General features: G+C 50.6%; 1 protein-coding gene across 15 annotated transcripts in view; it reads right to left on the reverse strand.

Moving 5' to 3' along the window:
* Positions 1-24,237, reverse strand: part of SRCIN1 (SRC kinase signaling inhibitor 1) — a 1,709,922-nt gene that overhangs the window by 864,854 nt on the left and 820,831 nt on the right. Inside the window, exon 1 of one of the 15 annotated variants that reach the window (XM_069634681.1) lies at positions 16,877-16,970. The exons of 13 other annotated variants lie outside the window; for them this stretch is intronic. The gene's annotated coding sequence lies outside the window, so the exon portion shown is untranslated. Of the gene's footprint in view, positions 1-16,876; positions 16,971-24,237 lie in introns of those variants that run through there. One more of the 15 variants, XM_069634682.1, reaches the window with a different exon arrangement.

Consider the following 24,237-nt stretch of genomic DNA (forward strand, 5'->3'; position numbering starts at 1 on the left):
ATGCCGATGACGTGCTTTTATATACCAGAGACCCCTCGGTCCACCTCGACCCGATCATGCGTGAAATTATCAAAATCGGTACATTCTCGGGCTTCACCATAAATTACTCTAAATCAGAAATCTTTCCCCTCACTCCCGCAACCTCTCAGCCAGCGTGCGAATTCCCTCTCAAATGGGCTCCCGAGGATATCAAATACTTAGGGGTTCAGGTGTCTCTCTCAAAATCCTCTTTATTGTCTGGTAACTACGGGGCTGCCGGACAATACGCCCACACCAAGATGGAAAGATGGCGTAACCTCCCGCTCTCACTATCAGGGAGACTGTCCCTAATAAAGATGATTATCGTCCCTAAACTTCTGTACGTATTCGCCAACGTTCCTCTTTGGCCCGGGAAAAAATACTTTGCGGGCCTGCACTCGGAGTTTGCCCGTTTTCTTTGGCACTCGGGGGCGGTGCGTAGGAAGTGGCAGCACATGACCCTTCCTTACGAGAGGGGTGGCTTCAGTGCACCTGACCTCACCGGGTACTGGACGGCCGCTCAGGACCAGCACGCTACATATTGGTACCACCACCAGGAGGCCCCCCCGCATGTCAAACTTGAAATACTAGCGACCGTGGAGGTGAATGTCATGTCCTTGATTCTATTTCACTCATACCGAACGCAAGCTCCAGCCGACCCAGTGGCCTCCATGATTAAGGCGTGGCAGCAGAATCTGCTGCCTGGCTCGCGCTCCCCCCGTACTACAAATGGCTTCCCCTCTGGTCTTTCCCAGGCCTCACCCCCACACAAGACAAGTTCCTCATACGCCACTGGTCGGACCTGGGATACAGATCATTCTCCGACCTGTTCCCCGACGGGAAATTCATCACCCCAGATACATGGAGGCCTGGGCACTCCAGATCCCCACTCGAGCTGCTACAATACTTCTGCATTAGAGCGGCGGTTCAAGACATGTGGCCCTCATACCCGAACGAACCCCCTGATGGCACATGCGAGTGAACCCCCCCCCCCACACTGCTCGTGATGCCTGGAGCCGGGATCTGGGACTGGACATCACAGATGATATGTGGTCCAAGATGTGCATACATACTCGCAGGGTTTCTCTCAATTCTAGAATTAGATGTATCCAATACAAGCTGCTCAATCGCCTATATTACACCCCCTATGCGATTGGAAAATTTGCCCGGGATAAATCCCACCCCTGCCAAAGATGCAGATCTAACGAAGCGGACCACGCTCACATGTTCTGGTCCTGTGGGGCATTGGCCCCGTTCTGGAACGCAGTGCTTGAAACCCTCTCTGAAATTGTTGGGTTCTCCGTAGACCATTAACCCATGTCTCTTCTGTTTGGGCTCTGGGAGGGACTGAAGCGAAACGGGTAGCTAGGTTTCGGAATGTGGCGGTGAGTGTGGCCAAGAAATGCATTCTGCAATGCTGGAAGCGCAGGTCCCCCCCCTCCCTGGAGATGTGGCTGAAGGCCCTCACCTGGACACAATCCTGCGAAGAAGACTACGTCAACATGCTGCCTAGCAACGCTCGCCCTAAACGTATATGGACAGAATTTTGTAGTTACTTGAACAGTAAGGTGGACTTGGAACTACTATCATCCCCTCCTTCTCCTGATCTGGGGGCTGATCTCGCCACGTGATGCACGCCTCTAATATATCGAACCTCTGTTGGGATTGTATCTGACCTTCTGTAGTACTTATCCTTCATCATCCATGCTACAATATGAAATGTGTGTCACTGTCTTAATATGCACTGTACTGTCTGCTACTTCTTGCCAATAAAGAAAAGTTTAAAGAAAAAAAAAATGATCGTCAATACAAACTATGTAGTCGATATTGATTTACTTCACAACATGGCTAGAATGGAACCAGGCCTCAGTATTCACGAAGGAGAATGCGTATGTCTTTTTTTTTTTTAACCAAGCACCATTTTTTACTCCAACATGGCTGCCAATTTGAAATCATTTATGACTATGTGCACTAGAAATCGTCTAACTCTTTCGTGACCAATATTTTCAATCTTTTAAATTCTGTATGATGAGAAACAATGTGGGCACAACTGAGTTGGTGCACAGAGCGGATCAAAGGGAATCGTTCCTGTGAACTACTGGGTCCTGCCTACAGCAGGTTTGGAAGGGGAAACCGTGTCTGGTTCGTACCACTTTTGACCCGTAAGACCTTGTGCAGCGTTGACTTGAGAAGTTCCTTATTATGAGGACATATGTATATATACACTTCTTGCCATAGACTGCTAGAGAGTCAAGCACACCTGCTAGCCGGTGTCATTGGCTATACAACCTGTTCGGCTTTGGTTGGGAGGCTTTGCCAACAACTTTTAAATGAATGGTCTTTCCTTGGAATACACTTGGAAACATTGGCTAAACAATTATTGCTTTGGACCTAAAAATGTTGTGTAGGTTTTCAAACACCAGAGTCTAAGAAAATAGCCAATACTTCAGTTTGTGTTATTAATGATGTTATTTGGTGTCTAGATGATATAGTATATTACATCACGCTTCCCCGTAAAGAACACTAAATAAATGGAACGTTCAAAAGCAAAGTAAAGACTACTGATGGTCTAGTAGTCCTTTGGATTATAATTCTTTCAGAGGCCTGCAGATCACTATAAAGATCAGCGTGACCCCTGGGCTATAATTTATACTGGTACGCACGTGGACATCGAAAAGCCCACTTTGGCTCAATCCCACAAATACACTGACTGGAATCAAACCAATGCAAACTGGTGTGGATTTTCATTACTTTTGAATTTGGGATGCGAAGTCAACCATAAGAAATTAATTCCAAACGGACAGAGAAACTGATCTGAAGCTCCCACTTTGCCTTTTTGTATAGATAGTATTTAAAAGTTCTCTTAAGTGGTGCATTTACTTGCACACTTTCCAGTTGTGCAAACGAGCCACGATGACATGGATTTGTTTGATGGAAACATCTTTTATTATGCGCACTTAAAGATTTTCAAAATAGGGCAGACTTTGATTAAATAATAGGCCAATGTTTCAAGCTTTCTGTCCTGCCTGGGAGCGTGAATAAGGTAAATTGCCAAGCCGAGGGAATGGGGTAAGGTCTTAACATGCTGTCCCCGCCCCAGCATATGAGATTGGGTTCTGCAGAACGGCAGTTGATTGTGAAGCATGGATGCCTGGCGCTTGGACAGTCCCATTTTCATATGTAGGGTCCTTTCCCAATCCGATAGCTAGCTCTGCAACCTCGACGTATCCAGCATATAAAAGGACAGACGAGGGTATGATGATGTATTATTGAGGGCAATAGAACAGATATAGGTTAAGAAGGAGCAGGGTCAACAACACACCACATTACACTTGGTTGGCAAAGGGCATGAAGTTGCCCCTTTCATCATTCAATTATTACTGGGTGGCTGCTGCCATTTTCAGATGCCAAGTGTCGCCATCATTTACTTGTCTAAGGGAAAGGAACTTAGCCCTGTAGGCAGTACACAGGTCTCGAAGTTGATTCAAGCAACCGCGTTTGAGGATGGCCACCGCAACAGCCTCAGACCAAGACGGCTCTTTGCTAGTGCCACCATTATGGCGCCTCCCATCGTACAGCTTTTTTAAGGGCCGGCACATGGCTTCACTAATTCAAACTTTAGCAACTATGAAGGTACAAAGGCACATGTCCTGGGGATTATATGGTCGGCTTGAAAATCTATCAGGTACGGTGGCCTAGATGGGACCCATCGAGCAATAGCATAATAGTGGTAGAGGGGTGGGTCTCACTCTACTGTTCTTTGGAAAATGCCAGTGTTGCAAGATTGAAGCACATTGAGGCCTGCCCCAAAACGGAGAAAGCACCAGTCGTAGCGGGCTGGCCCAAAGTCAGCCTCTTCGTAACAGGAATTGCAACCAGCCAGTGGTAGCAGGGCAGAAATACAGGGCTGGTCTAATTGGCACAGTCTGCCAGCAGCGCTGACTGGAAAGTCAAGTGTAACTTCCTGGCTTCGCATTCCTAGGAAGAGTCCAGTTCAAACAGGTGGCCAACCCTCTACCTGAATCAGGAATGTGACATTGCCTGTGCTCAGCCGTGCCAGCCCTGCCTCAATAAAAGAGGGCTAGCCCCCAAGTTTCCTTTCAAGTAAGGCAGCCCAGCACAGTGTATCAGAGTTGGAGAGCCAGGCGAAAAGCACTTTTATTATCCTCCTAACAGTCAGCCCTATTTTCTAACCCAAGAAGAATAGCCCTGACTAATGTAAAAGTGTGGCCGCCCCATCCCCAGGCTCTGACTAATCTAAAAGTGTGGCAGCCCCATCCCCAGGCTCTGACTAATCTAAAAGTGTGGCAGCCCCATCCCTAGGCTCTGACTAATCTAAAAGTGTGGCAGCCCCAGCCCCAGGACCTGACTAACCTAAACGTGTGGCAGCCCCAGCCCCAGGACCTGACTAATGTAAAAGTGTGGCAGCCCCATCCCCAGGCCGTGACTAATCTAAAAGTGTGGCAGCCCCATCCCCAGCCCCAGGACCTGACTAACCTAAACGTGTGGCAGCCCCAGCCCCAGGACCTGACTAATCTAAAAGTGTGGCAGCCCCAGGACCTGACTAATCTAAAAGTGTGGCAGCCCCATCCCCAGGACCTGACTAATCTAAAAGTGTGGCAGCCCCATCCCCAGGCTCTGACTAACCTAAACGTGTGGCAGCCCCATCCCCAGCCCCAGTACCTGACTAACCTAAACGTGTGGCCGCCCCATCCCCAGGCCCTGACTAATCTAAAAGTGTGGCCGCCCCATCCCCAGGCCCTGACTAATCTAAAAGTGTGGCCGCCCCATCCCCAGGCCCTGACTAATCTAAAAGTGTGGCCGCCCCATCCCCAGGCCCTGACTAATCTAAAAGTGTGGCCGCCCCATCCCCAGGCCCTGACTAATCTACAAGTGTGGCAGCCCCATCCCCAGGCCCTGACTAATCTAAAAGTGTGGCCGCCCCATCCCCAGGCCCTGACTAATCTAAAGGTGTGGCAGCCCCATCCCCAGGCCCTGACTAATCTAAAAGTGTGGCCGTCCCATCCCCAGGCCCTGACTAATCTACAAGTGTGGCAGCCCCAGCCCCAGGACCTGACTAACCTAAATGTGTGGCAGCCCCAGCCCCAGGACCTGACTAATCTAAAAGTGTGGCAGCACCATCCCCAGCCCCAGGCCCTGACTAACCTAAACGTGTAGCAGCCCCATCCCCAGGCCCTGACTAATCTAAAAGTGTGGCCGCCCCATCCCCAGGCCCTGACTAATCTAAAAGTGTGGCAGCCCCATCCCCAGGCCCTGACTAATCTAAAAGTGTGGCCGCCCCATCCCCAGGCCCTGACTAATCTACAAGTGCGGCAGCCCCAGCCCTAGGACCGGACTAACCTAAATGTGTGGCAGCCCCAGCCCCAGGACCTGACTAATCTAAAAGTGTGGCAGCCCCATCCCCAGCCCCAGGACCTGACTAACCTAAACGTGTAGCAGCCCCATCCCAGGCCCTGACTAATCTAAAAGTGTGGCAGCCCCATCCCCAGGCCCTGACTAATCTAAAAGTGTGGCAGCCCCATCCCCAGGCTCTGACTAATCTAAAAGTGTGGCAGCCCCATCCTCAGGCTCTGACTAATCTAAAAGTGTGGCAGCCCCATCCCCAGGCTCTGACTAATCTAAAAGTGTGGCAGCCCCATCCCCAGGCTCTGACTAATCTAAAAGTGTGACCGCCCCATCCCCAGGCCCTGACTAATCTAAAAGTGTGGCAGCCCCATCCCCAGGCTCTGACTAATCTAAAAGTGTGGCAGCCCCATCCCCTGGCCCTGACTAATCTAAAAGTGTGGCCGCCCCATTCCCAGGCCCTGACTAATCTAAAAGTGTGGCAGCGCCATCCCCAGGCCCTGACTAATCTAAAAGTGTGGCCGCCCCATCCCCAGGCCCTGACTAATCTAAAAGTGTGACAGCTCCAGCCCCAGGACCTGACTAATCTAAAGGTGTGGCAGCCCCAGCCCCAGGACCTGACTAATCTAAAGGTATGGCAGCCCCAGCCCCAGGACCTTACTAACCTAAACGTGTGGCAGCCCCTGCCCCAGGACCTGACTAATCTAAAAGTGTGGCAGCCCCATCCCCAGACCCAGGACCTGACTAACCTAAACGTGTGGCAGCCCCATCCCCAGCCCCAGGACCTGACTAATCTAAAAGTGTGGCAGACCCATCCCCAGGCCCCGACTAATCTAAAAGTGTGGCAGCCCCATCCCCAGGCCAGGAGAGCTAGATTAATAGTCTTGCTCAATATAGCCAGTCATCCCTCCATTAAAAAAGGGCAAATCTGGGTATTTCAAGTTGAGAAGACTGGTTCTTCTCAGTTTAAAGACGGGCAGATCTCTTCCCAAGACAGAGGAAGCGAGCCCTGTCCCATCTAAAACCAAAATGGCTGGCTGATACTTCCGGATTAAGAGTAAACCCTGCTCCACCTGCCCCTATCACCCAATTTGACACAGGCCGATAGGAGACCTGCAACGTGTTCCAGCTTAAAAAGGCAGCAACTCCATCACCATGCCTACGAAGTCCAGTAATGCCTCGTTGTCCAGGACAACAGTTTAGCTGTAAACCCGAAGCACTGTCCCACCAAAGGTGTTTCTTGGGGGGCTGGGGAGGCTATAGCCCCGGATAAAAGCTCAGGAGCTACAACCAAAGGGCTAGCTCGCCCCGAGTCCCGACATTAGCGTAGCCCTGGATCTTTGAGACCCAGCAACACGCCCGGCTGTCCCTGCGGCCTTGCTCAGACAGTAAAGCTTTCGTCCTCGATCCAAAAGACTACTGGAAGACCTGGAAACACAAAACCAGCACTGCTTAGGTATCTACCTCCGGTGAAACGGAACAGTCCTAGTCCGGGATATTGTAGCGAGCCGACTATCTCAAGTAAACCATACAGAAGTTAAACAGTCCTATGTGGCTTTTTCAAAGCCCATTTGTTTCGTAACTCCCATTACGAGACTCTTGCGTACAAGGAGTTGCCGAAATTGATTTAATTTCACTATATGCCCATATCCCTGCCCCTTCTCTGCCTCTATGGGGGTCACCACATGAAACATTGTCCATTGCAAGTGCCACCACACCCCTGCGGTGTCTTATCCAGGAGACACCCTTGGAACCCATATCACTCTAGACCCCGTTACACACCTCCACGACCAAACACACCACACTTACCTTTCCTATTTCCATGCCAGGGGTATGTCCCCACTTCTCGACATGCATTGTAGAGAGGGCATTTCACAGAGGAGTAAGTGTGAAAAGGCCTCCATGCAATACATGGTGCACAACAGAAAACCACAGTCTGTGTCTATGTCTTTCACCATGTGACTCAGCAAGTCTACCAATCAGAGAGAGCAAAGTTGTGCCAACCTGGAAAAGGAAGTCCAATTCCCCAAACGTGGTCTAGCTGAGTGAGATCATCCTTGCTTGCAAACCTGGGGGAAGTTTGAGCAAGAAACATTTGATTCAAGTCCTTTAAAGAGTGAAACCGAAACACAACAGTGTTTTCATATCAACGAGTGCTCTGAAAGAGGAATTGAATCGTTGGTAGAAAGTTTGATAGAAATTCACGATTTCAAAATACTTGAAAGGTGGAAAAAGGAACAGCCCATCTGTCACAAGTGTGCTACAATACTGAAGGTGGAATTGAAATCAGTGGTTTCAAGTCTAGGAAAGGTCGATTGCAAAGGCTTGTGTCAAGTTTTTTAAAAAAAAGAGAAGTACAACCATTTGTTTCAAGGCTATGCGAAGAGTGAACGAATAATTCAGTCGTTATGTTGCAGACAGAGAAAAATGTGTTCACAATCCTTGACTTGACTGAAATGAAAGCCCAACAAATCTATGACAAGACTGCCAGGGAACTGACTTGTTGGTTGACAGTTCACAAAAGTCTAAGAGAGAAGCAATGAGTGAATCGACATCCTTAAGAACCCAAGAAAGGCATTGAATCTACGTTTGCAGCAGCAGAAGGATTGAAACTGGGCCCTTTGGTGTCAGCTGCAAACAAGTCTCAGATTGTGGCATGCGCGTAATCAAGACGGTGAGAGAGCATGCAAACTAGTCACCACACACTGAAGAGAAGTCAAAAGGCCAGTACAGGTACAAGTCCACGAAAGACCAAGGAAGCAGAAGCATTGTAGGAAACGTGGAGCAGCTCTAAAGTGAAGAGAACGCAGACTGGTGGTGGAGTCAGGGTAATATCTTTTATCCCAAATGAAGAGCCAATCTCCACCACTGTCTACTTACTAGAAGTATTTTCAGTGGACCGTACCAAGTGCATGCAGTTGTTTATGTTGGCATGGAATCATTACACATGTAAGAAGCCACATCTGCTTCCTAGTTTTGCCCCCTGCCCCAGGTGAGGAGAGGTCAACCGAACCCTGGATATAGAGATCAAGTATTTGCAGCTCTGTCGCACAGGCGAGGCGACATAACCTGAGCCTTGGTGCCTGAAGGCCAGCTTCAAGTGTATATTCTGAGTCATCAAAGAAACGCCTACACTGGAGAAGCAGCCCATACCCTTCCGTGTCAGCCCTTTACACAACACTGATGAGACACCCTTTCTACTCTCCCATCTGAGGTGGGCATAATGCAGAAGGCCACCTCAGGGAAGACAGGCCTGGGCCGGAATACAGCGGGCCAGCTTGGTCTACCAGCTCCAGTAGAGGACATCAAGATCAACTATAAGCCAAAATCTCGGAGCGGGTTTTAAACTGTCCCTTTTTCTTGTTAGATATCCTAACTGCAAAAAAAGAATACCTCTTAACATCCCTTGTCCAGCTGGGTGTGCCTTTTGCACGAACATCTTTAGCAATACTGAAAGAAAGCAAAAATACAAGTCCGGGACCAAAGACCCTTCTCCCCCACTCGCGCCAATGCTAACAATTGCCACAACGCGCTTAATCAGGGTATAGGAGGATATTGTGGCAAATATGGTTCCGCACAGAAATACTCGATCCCTGCATTTAGGATTTTGCAACCGTACCACAGCCGTGGGGTAATAAAAACCCTCCCTGCAGCATTACCCCACCTATATATGTCCTTAGCTCGCCCACAAAGTGTTTGCCCAACCATGACGTAACAAAGAACTAGTCTTAGAACATGGGAAACATGGGCTATTTATTGACACGCAGATGACTGCATAAAACCAGATGGCAATAAATGGAACACACACTTGAGTAGCCCCAGAAGAAGCCATTAGTGCTAGACCCCCACAGAAGACCGATGGGGGGCAGAGTGTCTATCCCACTGTCACTATTGGTTCACCAGACCACAAAAGACGAACCGGCACGGCCCCCCCAGAAGACTGAACCTTTCTGACCAGTACCGGATACTTGCACCATTCAGATTGGGACCCAAAGACCCGCTGGGGCTTCAAAGCAAATGGATCACGAGAAGAACTCCCATGGACTGGGCCGTTTCAGACTCTGAAAGCATAATGGCCAATCACATGCTTAAAGGTCCACTGGAGATTCGGTCAGTCTCATTGGCACGTGCAAAACACGTGTGCACAGCCTTTAAATCAAGAACTCCTTGAAGATGAGACTTCCTCATATCAGTCTCCACAAATTCTCACAATACATAGCGTGACAGAATGCCACCTGCTGAGGGGACGACAGCCCAAGCTGTCCAAAAAATAGTAACATAAAATGGGTCTGGCTAATTCGGTTACTGAAAGGGTGCAGTGTTCTTTAGGCAACTCTTTCAAAATGCTCTATGCTCAAATGACTGTGCACAACTGTGCCTTGCTGTAAACAGTCCAACGACCTCTACCGCTAACTCGGCAGTGGCAAGGCTCGGAATTAAGATTGGACAAGCAGGAGCTAAAAGCAGCTCCTGAGTATCCAGCATTAACCAGGGACCAGGAACTAACATTGAGGAACCTTGCGCTTCATAACTCTAACTTCCACACGTTTTGCCCATTGTATACGACTCCTTATGCTTTAAGGGTCACATGGATGTGTCCTAATGTTTATTTAGCAGTTGTTACAAATGTACACAGTTACGTTCACACGACACGAGTGTGTATGTTTGGCATTCATTGGCCTGGGGAGCCAGAAGTAACTTGTAATAGATGTTGGTGTCAGGCTAACTAGGCTCTTCTATGCTTCAACCAGGAGCTGAATAGCTCCCAGCTCCCCTGAGTTTTGAACCTGCAGTGCCACAGAACAGGTTCAAAGATCACCCGTGCATCCCCGGCAGCTGCTGCGACACAAAGGCCCTGCAGGAAGAGGTGACATTTTAACTGTTCACACCTCTGATCTCACTTCAAATGCTTGGGGAACCTAGAGTTTGGTGGCACGTGAATCTGTAAATACAAGCTACGCTTGGTTTGGCATGGTGACAGCTAGAACCACACAACTACAAGGTTGTTGCAATTGATCACACTAGTGTCCGCTCTGCGAGCAGGGCCTCACTATGACAGGACTGATGTATATTGGCATCTAGACTGGTTTCCAAGGCTGACACATGGAACAATAGCCAGGATGCTGCCTCTTGGATTCTTCAGCAGGAAGGGTAACACCTTCCCCCCAGGGCATAGAAAGGTTCCCCTCAAGGGGTCCCATTGAGGCAGGCACTCACACCATGGAGATGACTACTGGAGTCATGGGAAGGAGACTCAGGTAGAATACACATACAAATATGAATTCCACAGTGGGGATTTATTTATTTTGGCTTATTTGTGAATCAAAGTTTATAGGTACGGTCCTTCGGTTGCACTCCCACGCCAGGGAGTCTGGCTGGCACCTGCAGGGGATCTTTTGGCTCCAGTGAGCAGATACCCGTTTCCTCACGGGATATCTGGTGTGGATACCCGAACCTGAACTTTGATTCACAAATAAGCAAAAATAAATAGGTCCCCCACGGTGGAATTCATATTTCTATGTGCAAGTACTTTATCCCAGCCACCAGTGGGAGTAGGGGTTGACCCTACTTGTATGACCTAGGTAGAATAGCCAGAGAGAAAAGGCTCCCTTTTTTTTGTTTTACTGTCCCCTCCCTTTCCTGCAGGCAAGGTACTCAGGGTGTGATGTCATAAAGCAAAGCGCACTTGATACAACAACGGGGATTGGACGCTTTACAGCAGGCTTGCTTTGGACCAATCCCCTGTGACATTTTGCCTTTCATTCATCTTCGACCATCAGAAGAATGATATACTTTTGGTCCTCTGTTGGTAATGCAGTCCATTCCAAAGGCCTCTGCCATAAAGGAAGGCCGAAGGCTTCAAGGCAGAGGAGAGCTCTGTCCCCCAACCATCTGCAGAGAACACTGGGGGTGACTGCTGCTGGACCAAAGCTTCTCTTTGCTGGCTGAACTGGAAACAGGCTCCTGCTCACTGGAGGTCCAGCAGCTGCAGAACCAAGGTAGCGACCCATGACTCTCCCTGCATCGCTGAACTGCTTTGACGCCAGTTTGGGCACTTTTGATGCAATCCAAGCTGCTGTACAGAAACCACTGGAGTCATCCTTGACCTCGGCGCTCAACTGCCTTTGCATCTCTGAGCCCTCTCGAAGCTGACGCTCCACCATCTCCAAAACTGAGAACCACCCAAACTCGACTGCGCCGCCTGGTCAGCAGCTTCTGACACTGCTGCAGTACCCAAACACTGTGGCAAGCCAGCCGAGTCTGTTCAACGCCAAAGGCCAGTCTCTGCTTCTCTTCACCCGAGGCCACAATCTTCCAGCACCCGGCATCACCCGCCATCCCTGTGGCATTTGACTTGCAAGCCAATGCTGCTACATTGTTGGACGTGGTGCCACTGCTCCCTGGCTCCACACCAGCCCGGCGCCGAAAAGCACCCAGACTCCTGGTTCGATGCCAAAAAGCATGGATCAAAGCTTTTGAACCCCAACGAAAAAAATAAAGTACTGTCAAGAGACCATGTCTCCCTAGTCTACTTTTGGGACCACAGTGGTATAGCCTGCCCTCGGCCTGCGTTACCACAGACGTTGCAGGTGGTGTATCTTTCGGCCTATGCCTGTGGCCCCTTTACTACTAAATCAGCCAGGATTCTAATCCTAGTGTGGGGCTCAGTAGGTGGTTTATCCATTACTCATTCCTGTGATCCTGCATAGCAGTAGTGATTTCATCAGACATAGGTCATCAACAACAGTCTACAGGGTCTGCACTCATCCTAAAACCCAGCGTAAAAAAGCAAAAACCCCATTACGACAGGCAACACCACCACGGCCTAGCCATTTTCAGACCAGCCTTGAACTGCAACGCTCCAAGGACACCCAAACTACCAATTTCTCTCCCAACTAAGCGGCTCACCTGTCAATCTACTGCCACTTTGGCATGGCACACAAGGCAGCCTCGTTCCTGCTGGCACCGCACTCATGTCTGAAAAGTCACTCAGAGCGCAAAGGCCTGCCCGCTACATCTTACCCCTTGACCCTCCGCCGCAGCGCCAAGGTTTTCTAGTATTCCATCCCTGGGGGCTAATAGATAAAAACGCACTTCCAAGTGTCCTTGCCACAAACCATGGAGAATCAAGCTGTCTGCCAAGACTGCCGTACTTCCGGCCTCCGCTCCACACCACAGCGCCTGCCCCCCGCCCCATTTCACACTTATCAGAACCAAGTGCCAGGAGGCTGCAAATAACGCAGAGGTGCGCTATGCAAAGCCAGTGTGTAGAAGTATTTGGTCAAGTCCATTTGTACTGCAAACTTCTCTCACATCAGTGACGCTTGAGGCACGGCCCAGGCATTCGTGGTTTTGTTGACATGTAATTGCAGCTTAATTATTCGCGCTCATTTCCAGGTCACAGCCGGGTGCATGAGTCACTCACTCCCTGTACATAGTAACGTGATAACATTGAATTTAATAATGCTAGAGACTTTCTGCCAGATAACGTTTTGGGTGCAGCGAGGAAACAACTCATGCATTTGGAAAAATGCGTGTTCGCATCGCATGCATGTGGTAAAACCGTTTGCTCGTAGTATGTGGCCAGTGTTATGCTAAGCACATGTAGACAGCGCGGAATAGAACCGAAAGGAGATTGGGCAAACATAGGAATACATGTGGGGCTACTTACACCGAAATGAGGAAGAGGGTACAATGATTTAATACCTTGGGTCCTTTTCAAAAGACACAGTCGTCCTGGCTGAACGCACCGCCTCCACTAGCCTCGCCGTATGAGGGCCACAGACCCCAGCTACAAAGGACTGTGCTTAAGGGGGGTTGTGACAAACATACACGTCCCAACCACTGTCAGGGTCTACCCCGTGCTGTGGGTCGTCTTACCCCGAGCAGGAGACACGAGCACACGCACAATGGCAAGCAAGGCCCGCATGCCCCTCCCGCTTCTGCGTTGCATCAGTCTGCATGGCGCCAAGGGGCCACATCACAGGGGGAAACTGTCTTTGCATCATCCCGACTGCACGCTGCGCGTGGATGCGCCCGAACACCTGCAGGGGAAGAGGCAGATTGGCTGACCTATTGGAAACGAGGGGTGGATGCGCCAGAACACCTGCAGGGGAAGAGGCAGACTGGCAGACCTATTGGAAACGAGGGGTGGATGCGCCAGAACACCTGCAGGGGAAGAGGCAGACTGGCTGACCTAGTGGGAACGAGGGGTGGATGCGCCAGAACAGCTGCAGGGGAAGAGGCAGACTGGCTGACCTAGTGGGAACGAGGGGTGGATGCGCCAGAACACCTGCAGGGGAAGAGGCAGACTGGCTGACCTATTGGAAACGAGGGGTGGATGCGCCAGAACAGGGGAAGAGGAAGACTGGCTGACCTATTGGAAACGAGGGGTGGATGCGCCAGAACACCTGCAGGGGAAGAGGCAGACTGGCAGACCTATTGGAAACGAGGGGTGGATGCGCCAGAACACCTGCAGGGGAAGAGGCAGACTGGCTGACCTAGTGGGAACGAGGGGTGGATGCGCCAGAACAGGGGAAGAGGCAGACTGACTGACCTAGTGGATACGCCAGAACAGGGGAAGAGGCAGACTGACTGACCTAGTGGGAACGAGGGTGGATACGCCAGAACAGGGGAAGAGACTGACTGACCTAGTGGGAACGAGGGGTGGATACGCCAGAACAGGGGAAGAGACTGACTGACCTAGTGGGAACGAGGGGTGGATACGCCAGAACAGGGGAAGAGACTGACTGACCTAGTGGGAACGAGGGGTGGATACGCCAAAACAGGGGAAGAGGCAGACTGGCAGACCTATTGGAAACGAGGGGTGGATGCGCCAGCACACCTGCAGGGGAAGAGGCAGACTGGCTGACCTAGTGGGAACGAGGGGTGGATGCGCCAGCACAGGGGAAGAGGCAGACTGACTGACCTAGTGGATACGCCAGAACAGGGGAAGAGGCAGACTGACTGACCTAGTGGGAACGAGGGTGGATACGCCAGAACAGGGGAAGAGGCAGACTGACTGACCTAGTGGGAACGAGGGTGGATACGCCAGAACAGGGGAAGAGGCAGACTGACTGACCTAGTGGGAACGAGGGTGGATACGCCAGAACAGGGGAAGAGGCAGACTGACTGACCTAGTGGGAACGAGGGTGGATACGCCAGAACAGGGGAAGAGGCAGACTGACTGACCTAGTGGGAACGAGGGGTGGATACGCCAGAACAGGGGAAGAAGCAGACTGACTGACATAGTGGGAACGAGGGACCCGTCAGGCGCCTTCCCCGGCACATAAAAAGGATGCCATCCGTTGCCCCAGTGAGATATGCTGTTTACCCCCGACCCACAGTGAGGGCAGACGCCAAACGTTCAGTTTGACCTCCTCCCAGAGCACCGTCCGCCGTGATCACCGCCGCCAGTCAGGGCACACGTCGAGAGACCACTTTTTGAAGAGGGCGGACGCTGCCACCGCCCCCCCACCCCTCTGAAAAAGACTTTAAAAAAGATGACTATTTGCTGCAAGCACTTGAAGTGGGCAGTGGCGCCACCGGGATTCGAACCCCGGTCATGCGGCTGTAAGGAAGACCCTTAACCCACAAGTATCAACTAAAATGTCTCGTATGGACATCCTGCTATAAAGGACATGTTTTATTAGCGAGTCTTAGATCTAAAGGCTGGTACGTTGTATTGGCACATGTTTATTTGGTATGTGCAGTTATTTCAACTGTGAAAGACAAGTTGAATGCAATGTGCATATTAAAATTAAGTGTTCACTTCCTATGACGTCACTTCCCCGTGAGTGCGTCAGAGTCCCCCCACATTTTTTTAGGGCTGCAGCCATTCATGCAATTTCCCCATAGAGGGCTATGGCAACCAGTATCTGCCCTGTCGCCACCAACCATATGTCCCCCCCCCCCCAACCACCACATCCGCCTCATGGCTCCTCGTAGAGCAATACATCATACAAGTGGCCCCTCCAAACAATGCAACAAGTCAAATTATTTAAAAACGCAGGCCTTCGTAGTCCCCGTCCAGCCACTCCTCGAAAGCCGCTTTGCAGGTGGCGAGAACAACCAATCCTATAGACGCCCCTTCTCTCGTTTTCCCATGCACGTGTATGCTCTCCTGCCCCAGAGCCGAGCCTAGAATCAATCCGGAAGCAGCGGCGCCTGGGGCACCATCGCTCTTACCCCTAGTCTGCGACCTCAACAGCCCCGCTGCAAGCAGCAGCCCAGGTAACCCGTATAAGAGGCATGTGCCGGCAGCAATCATGTAGAAAGCAGCACTCTACTGCACTAGCAAGCTGCCCATTCCCTTACCCCACACAGGAAGCAGCAGCACCCTCTACTGCACTAGCAAGCTGCCCATTCCCTTACCCCACACAGGAAGCAGCAGCACCCTCTACTGCACTAGCAAGCAGCCCATTCCCTTACCCCACACAGGAAGCAGCAGCACCCTCTACTGCACTAGCAAGCAGCCCATTCCCTTACCCCACACAGGAAGCAGCAGCACCCTCTACTGCACTAGCAAGCTGCCCATTCCCTTACCCCACACAGGAAGCAGCAGCACCCTCTACTGCATTAGCAAGCTGCCCATTCCCTTACCCCACACAGGAAGCAGCAGCACCCTCTACCGCACTAGCAAGCAGCAGGGCACTGTGTTACCACGATCTGAGGTATCGGCCTGTATTAGCCCCATAACATGCAGCAGCCTTGGTTACCCCGATACGGAGCATAAGTCTCCGCGACCCACACTGAATGCAGCAGCCACTATAATCCACACAGGAAGCAGCAGCACCCGCTACTGCACTAGCAAGCAGCAGCCTGCATTGCCCCAATAATAGGACGCAATCTATTATTGCCACATGAAACAGCATCTATTAAACCCATATGAAGCAGCGCCCCGGAACCCCAATAGGAAGCAGCCGCATCTCAACACCCCAAGAAGGAGGCAATTCAAGTCACATAGCAATTTGCCTAGATCACCTCATTGCCACCAGCCCCTTAACTCGCACGAGGCACACCAGTACTCTCCCCCGTATGTATTGCCCCCACGCAAGAAACTACCCCCTCCCGCCGTATTTTACCCATTCCCATTGAAGACCCTACTGCTCTGTACCTCCCACCCGAGCCCTGTCACAGATCGCCCCCCATTCTGCCCTGCCAGTTCCCGCTACGTGCCCTTGCTTCCACGGTACCCATGCCTGCCCCTCCACCAGTGCCCGTGTGCCCCCGCCATCCCTGTCCACAGCCGCGTATCTGCAGCCACTTCACCTGTATCCGTCCCGCCCCCAGGCCGCCGATCCCGTATCTGCATGCAGCTCAGGACCCGCTCTATCGGAGCCCATGACAGCCTTACCTGCATCCTGCCAGCCCCCAATGCCACCCAGTCCACCCCACCTGCACCAGAGCCCACCCCCCGCGGCATGCTCCCGCTTGCCTGCCACCAGCAGCTGCGGTATGCATCAGGCCACTGGCTTCCACCGGCCACCCTTACCTGACCTCCCCGCGGGGCCCCCGCTTGCCCTCCCGGCACGTCTGATCCTCCATCCCCCGCTCCTCCCGCAGCCGCAACGTCCCGCGCTCCCAGAGCCGCGCGCGCCCACAACGCCGGCCCTGCGCGAAAACGGGAGCGCGCAGAGGTTCAGCGGCCGTAGTCATGGCAACGCAACTCCACCTGCACACAGCGCGCAACACCGGCGGCAGCATTGGATTCATGGACATAGAAAGGGGGCAAGCTGTCAGGTGGACAAGGAAACACAAGTTCCAGAGGGAAACGTAGCAGGCCCCCGGCCAGCATTCTACAGGCCGTAGTAGCTCACAATTAAGGCTTCATAAACACCCAAAGGTGGTTTGATGTGGATCCAGAATCGAGCCAGGGCCAGTATCAAGCTTATTTGCTTCCCGTTCATACAGGGGGCCTAAAAAGGCTGAGAATTAATGGAATTAAAATCATGTACACATTTTCCACGGAATACAATCCTGTCAGAGGCCGTAGCTGGACAGTTTAAAAGCAAATGCTTAATTGTTTCCCTTGCACAGAGGCGACAATTGCACGCTTTATACCTGTTCTAGGACCCGTCACTGTTGTGATGTACGCCCAGTCTTGTCCTGTCTTGCTGGTCATTGATGTATGCCGGTAGAATGTTGGTGAGTGTTATGATTGGCAGCTCACATTCGTGCCAACCCTCCCAATTTAGGCAGTGTAAAGAGGTGGATCGATCTCCCGCAAACCTATACGACCATGCTTACAAGCTTCTCACATAAAATGGACAGACACGAATGCGGTGCGTATCAACATGTCTTTATTTCTTACAGCCTTTGTGGAACTGACTGAATCCCCGTGCTTCCCGCCCCTCCCCTTCCCGTTGCCCCGTGTCCCTTCCCACTTGACCAGGGAGTGAGTGACGACATCACACCCCCCCCCCCCCGATACTAAACATAAAGTTCGGGATCATGACATTTCTTCAATGAGGCAATGTGGTTTTCTGCGAGTCCTTTGGGGCCTCCAATCGTTTCTCTCGCTCGATTCCTGGGAGAGCCAACAGGGCTCCTCTGCGCCGGAATCCTCTCTGTCTCCTTCGTAGGGTGCGTCCTTTTCCCATGTACTTCGGGGTGTGCGAGATTCAACTAGCGGTACGATTCCTGGCATCCTTTTGAAGTGGGAGCTATTTCTTGTCAAGACATGGGTGCTGCCTTCAGCCGTGATGAGAGACCCTTTCCTATGCGTTACGGTGAGGGGCTCTTCTCTGAAAGCTGCCATGTTCTTGCGATTTTGCGGCTGCCTTGCAATGACGATGTCTCCCGTTGTTAGAAGATTCTCTTCAGCCATTCTTTTCTTATCAGCTGTTTCTTTCATGTCCGATTTCCGTAATGCATCTTGCTCTCTCATTTCCGCATCACCTTTGTAGCGTTCTTCTTCCAGCCCCATGTGAGGTAGTCGGGTTCTTACATTTCTTCCAAACATGACTTCGGATGGCGATTTGCCTGTGGTGCTGTGGGGTGTGTTGCGATAGTCCCTCATTAATTGGCACAGCAATTTCTCCACCGATTCTCCTGTCAGGCGAGCAATCTGCGTGGTACGCTTGATGTTCTTCATGAATCGCTCAACTGTACCATTGGCTTGAGGCCACAGCGGTGTTACTTTCCTGTGATGGAAGCCCATGTATTCTGCAAAGTTTCTAAAATCATGTCCAGTAAATGGGGGTCCGTTATCGGATTTCAGTATTTTTGGAATGCCATAAATGGCGAACATCCGATCCAACGCAGGAATGGTATAGTATGCCGCTGTGGACGGTATGATTTGTACGTCCGGAAATCTGGAATATTCATCAATGGCCACAAGAATATATTCACCTCCCTCTAGTGGGCCATAATGGTCTACTGCAATTTCTTCCCAGGTCCCTTCCGGCAATTCCGTCATCCTGAGGAGTTCTGGTCTGGTTTGTGGATTGAGGACCGCGCAGGTGGGACAGTTTTTTAGCAGTTCTTCTACTTGAGTGTCCAAATGAGGGAACCATACTCTTTGACGCAACATTCTTTTGGTGGACATTATTCCACGATGTCCTTCATGCGCCAGCTCTAGGATTTTTTTTCTCAGGGTCTGTGGAATAACTAACTTGGTTCCTTTTAGTAAAAGTCCTTCCTCAGTTTTGGCAAGCTCCTCCTTTACGGCCATTAGACACGTGATGTCTTGTTTAGTCTCATCTCCTACATTCTCTTTGAGTTGTTTTGCATGTTTCCAGCGGCCCTTCTCGAGGCATCTCATGATGATTTGTATTGCTTGGTCGGTGTTGGTTTCTCGGGCTATTTGCTCCATGTCCACACCTTGTGGGGCATTTCCCTTTACTAAGTACATGATGTATTGATCCGCTATAGAGGGGTCTGGGCTGCTGTCTTGGCTGGGGTGACGCGAGAGAAAGTCTGCTGGATTTTGCTCTTTCCCTGGCCGGTGAATGATGTCAAAGTGATAATCTTGTAACCTTAAGGCCCATCGAGCTATTCTCGGGGGCATCTTAGCCTGAGCACTGCCGTAGATGACCAGTAATGCCTGGTGGTCGGTGACTATTGTGAATGGTTTTCCATAGAGAAATAGATGGAAATGCTCACAGGCCCAAACTACAGCCAAACCTTCCTTTTCAGCCTGTGAATAGGCTTGTTCAGTTTTTGAGAGGCTGCGACTTGAATAGGATACCACGTGTGCTGCTTGACCATCTTTGCGATCAAGTTGAGTCAGTATAGCCCCTAGGCCAACTGGGCTTGCGTCCACGATTAGTTCTGTGTGTCTTTTGGGGTCGAAGTAGGCCATGTTTTTGGCATCCGCAATGCGGTTTTTGATGGTTTGGAAGGCCTGTTGGCACTCGTCTGACCACTTGAATTCTGCATTGAGTTTAGTGAGGGCTCGTAGGGGTGCGCTGACCGATGCAAAATCCTTGATGTATCTTGTGCAGTAGCTTGCCAAGCCCAGAATTGATCGCACATCGGTAACGGAGGTTGGTGGTGTGGTGTTTGTGAGGGCGCTGACCTTCTCAGGATCCGGTGTCATTCCACCTTCAGAGAAGATGTGCCCAAAGAATCGTAGCATTGTTTTCCTGAACTCACACTTCTCTTTGTTTAGTGTTAGGTGCGCTTCTTCCAGTGCCATGCACACCCGCATGAGTGTGTCATCGTGCTGTTCTTGAGTCTGTCCGAAAACCAAGATGTCGTCGCTATAATTTAGGCAGTTTGGCACATGTTTGATTACGTTGTGAATTTCTGACTGAAAGATTTCTGCTGCGGAGGAGACTCCAAAACTGAGCCTCTTGTATCTATAGAGACCCAGGTGAGTAGCAAAAGTGGTGATGTACCTGGATTTTTTATGGAGTTCTAGCTGATGGTAGCCTTTGTTGAGGTCCAGTTTTGAAAAGACAGTGGCACCATTGAGGAGATGTACCATATCTGTTATTCGGGGAGATTGATGACGTTCTCTTAATATTGCTTCATTCGCATGTCCACGCAAATGCGAATGACCGGGGAGTCTTTCTTTGGTACGGGTACTATGGGGGACACCCGGGGGTCGGACCTTCAGCCGGTTCAATTATGTCGGCTTCTAGGAGTTTGATCAGTTCGTTTTCTACCTGTTTTTGTATGTTAATGGGAATTCCCCTGTAGTGTTGGGCTACAGGCGTGACGCCATGGTCTATGTGTAGTTCAATTTGCCTGTCCCTCAATTTTCCTAGACCTTTAAATAGTGCAGGGAAGACTTGATCAATGCTTGAAGTGGGATCCAAATGCTTGTGCATCATGAGTCTGTATAGAATATGTATTAGCCCCATGTCAACAGCCGATTTGTAGCTGAGAATGCACCCACTATGTGTGGCGGCTTCTAGGACATGCATGGGTATCTCTTTCTCGTGGTCTTTGTATTTGCATGAGGCCAGGAAGAAACCCTTGCACACAAGGGGTGTTGTGGAGCCATATGGAAAAATAAGCGCTCGGGCTGGTTGCAGGCGTGGTGAGTTTGGCATGCTGTTGTAGACCTCTTCCCTTACTACGTTGACCGTGGCTCCCGTGTCCACGAGAAATTCAGCAGCCACCTGGTTGACTTGTATTATGAGAGTGGGGCTGTTCTCTTTTGCTGTGGGGTTCCCAAGTGCATATAAGTAGCCTTTCACCCGTGGTTCTCCTTTCCGTGGTTGCAGTTCATTTTTGGTATTGTCTTCTGAAGAGGTGTTGGAGACGCTGTCCGACTATGATTGTTCCACTAAACACCTGACATATCTCCTCGGGCGCCTTCTTCGTCCAGAGGACGCCACTTTGTTGTCTCTCCACTCTCGTGATGACCTTGCTTGTCTTCGGTCTGTGGGTTCCTCACGAAACCTGTGGCATGGCGACTCATCTTTGTTGTGTGAGTCACGACTGGGACTTGGGCGTCTCGGCTCTCTTTCTGGCGTGGATCTTCTGTTCCTTCCGCTTCTACGCATTTTGCTGCGATATATGAAGCAAACAGCCTTGTAATGGTTTTCTCCCCCACATGCAGAGCAGATTTGACCCATGGCGGGGCACGTGCCCTCGTGTGGGTACTCATGCACGCAACGATAGCAAAATGGGTCTGTGTTCCATTTAGGGATGTTTTCCAGTTTGTGTAGACTCTCATGTTTCCCATGGGTGATGGTGATGCCATCCAGCCCTTCTACCTGTGCTGTTAGGGCTGCTTCTGCTCGTGCTAGGCGTAGGATCCCTTCCAGACTATGTGGTTTTTGCAGTAGTCTTTTCCTGAAGTCACTACTTTCACAACCTACTATTATTTGTGAGCGAAGTGCTTCCTCATTGGAGTATTTGTTAAAGTCGCAGTGTTTCATCTTTACTCTCAGTCTCATCACAAACGCGTCCATTGTTTCACCTTTTATTTGTTTCGTGGTGTGGAAGACGTGCCGTTCATAATCCACATTGGTGTGGGGCGTGAAGTAATCGGTGAGCGCAGTTTTTAAGTTGATGTAGGTGTCTATGGTATCTCCAGGCATTTCATCTAGAATGTCTCTTACGTTAGATCCTATGGCATGAGTGAGCAGACTATGTTTCCTTTCATCTTCAAGAGGGCCCACTGCCTTGAGGCAGACTTCAAAATCCCTTAGCCATTTCTTCCACCTGGGCCCTAGCGTGCTGGAATCACTGAGGTCAAAATTGGGGGGCAGTTGTGAGATCAGGCTGTCCGTCATTTTTGAGCGAGTTGTCCGGGCAGGTGTTAGTTGTACGGTAAGTGACTCCTCTGAAGAGTCATCCAGCATGACACAATTTCGTTGATGAGAGACGAGATGGGGGAAGTAAGGAGAAACGAAGAACAAGGAGAGTCTTAAGCCCGTGGGGAGCCGATGTGCTCCACCCACGTGGATCATGGCCTACTTGGCGGGAAACTGTGGTGAGGAGCCAAATGCACTCCCCTCCCGCGCATCCACCTCTGGCGAGTGATCCGGGAGAAACTGACAGCCTACCTTCACGTGGGGAGCCGACGCGCTCCACCCACCGCTGTCTCCTTTCTCCAGTCGTGGGCAGCTTCTTTCTGCCTGGGGCCTCACGTCGCTGGTGGGATGGCCCGCCCCTACTGCAGGGAGCCGACGCGCTCCACCTGCTGGGCGTTTGTCACCGTCGTAGGGAGCTGGCACGCTCCACCTACCGGGTGTTCGTTGCCGACGCGCTCCACCTGCCGGTGTTCGTTGCCGTCGCAGGGAGCCGACGCGCTCCACCTGCCGGGTGTTCGCCGCCGTTGACGGGTACGTGCAGCTACCCCGCCCAGAATCCTACCAAGGATGGTGGCTGGCGGGGAGTTTACTCACTCCCACCCGCCTTACCTTCACCGTCACGTCTTGGTAGGGCCGCAGCCTGCTGCTCCGTCTGCACTCGATGTCTCCGAGTGCACGGTGCTGGGACTTGCGTGGCTGTGCTGGCGGTGGTTCTTCCGCTTCGTCGCCAATGTAAAGAGGTGGATCGATCTCCCGCAAACCTATACGACCATGCTTACAAGCTTCTCACATAAAATGGACAGACACGAATGCGGTGCGTATCAACACGTCTTTATTTCTTACAGCCTTTCTGGAACTGACTGAATCCCCGTGCTTCCCGCCCCTCCCCTTCCTGTTGCCCCGTGTCCCTTCCCACGTGACCAGGGAGTGAGTGACGACATCACAGGCAGGAGACGCCTGATTTTTGTGACACAATATATTGCAATTTTTTTCTTATTCCCACCTAAAATAATTAAAACCCCAATGGAATCCTACGCGAAAATTCCTTTCTCCCATTTTCTGGAGCAACCTTTTCCTCCCACATGGTGGAGAATGTTGGCATATATGAGCTCAGAAGAATGTTGGGTGGGTGTTGTTCTGAATGTTCCATGTGTGTCAGTTGGGGGCCTGAGCTGGTGATGTGAGGATGGCCGGTGGGTGTACTGCATGTCTACTTACCTGTAATATAGCCGAGAGTAACTGGATCTGTACACTTGTAAATATGTACAATAAAGACTCCTGGAACTACAACTGAGGCTCCACAGCTGGTCTGTGTGTAAACCATTAATTTTATATTACAACAGTCACCTCCAGTGTATTGTCTGAATATTAAGAACATACGCATTAAACCTTTATTAGGCAAGAATCGTATATATTTATTGGAGAGGAGCCATATTGCATTGCATTTGAATTGTATTCCTGTAGTGCATTTCTGCTTTGGATTGCAGACTCATTATTTAGCTAGTCCCACCATTCTGCTCTAGTCCTTAGATTATTTAAGTTGCACTCCATGGAATTCTCTCCCTTAGATGCAAAATCAAATGTTTTAAAAACAACAACTCAGCGTTGACTTCTTTGAAAATGTCAAGATTGAGAGGCATGTGTTGTGATCACTGTATTGCGGAACACATACTTCTAACCTCACACGCTTCTTATGGGTGTCCTCCACCAAAGAGTCAATTTATTCACCCGACAAGCGCCCCTTTATGTGCCCGTAGACTTCAATGGGCTCTCACCCACCAAAAAACAAACTCCTGCTTTCAACCGCCTTGTCGACTCAAAAGGTTGAGAGGTATGCAAAACATGACCCATGGACATATGAATATCACTGTACAATACTGCCTTCCTGTATAGGACATGACCACTACACTATACCCTGGCGTACCTCTAAACTCTGCTTTTGGTGGATGTCAGCCACCATGGAGTAAGTTCCTTCGCTACCAATCCCCTTAACTGTCCATACACCTCACTGGGCTATCATTCAGCAAAACACAATCCTCTTGATTTCATCAAAAGGATGACAGTTATGCTTTCACCATTACAGACTACAGACTAAAAGCACTATACTATTGAAAACGACCATCACTGTACCAGGATGTGA

The sequence above is a fragment of the Ambystoma mexicanum genome, chromosome 13, assembly GCF_040938575.1.
Source record: "Ambystoma mexicanum isolate Mex_15411 chromosome 13, UKY_AmexF1_1, whole genome shotgun sequence".
NCBI lineage: Eukaryota > Metazoa > Chordata > Amphibia > Caudata > Ambystomatidae > Ambystoma > Ambystoma mexicanum.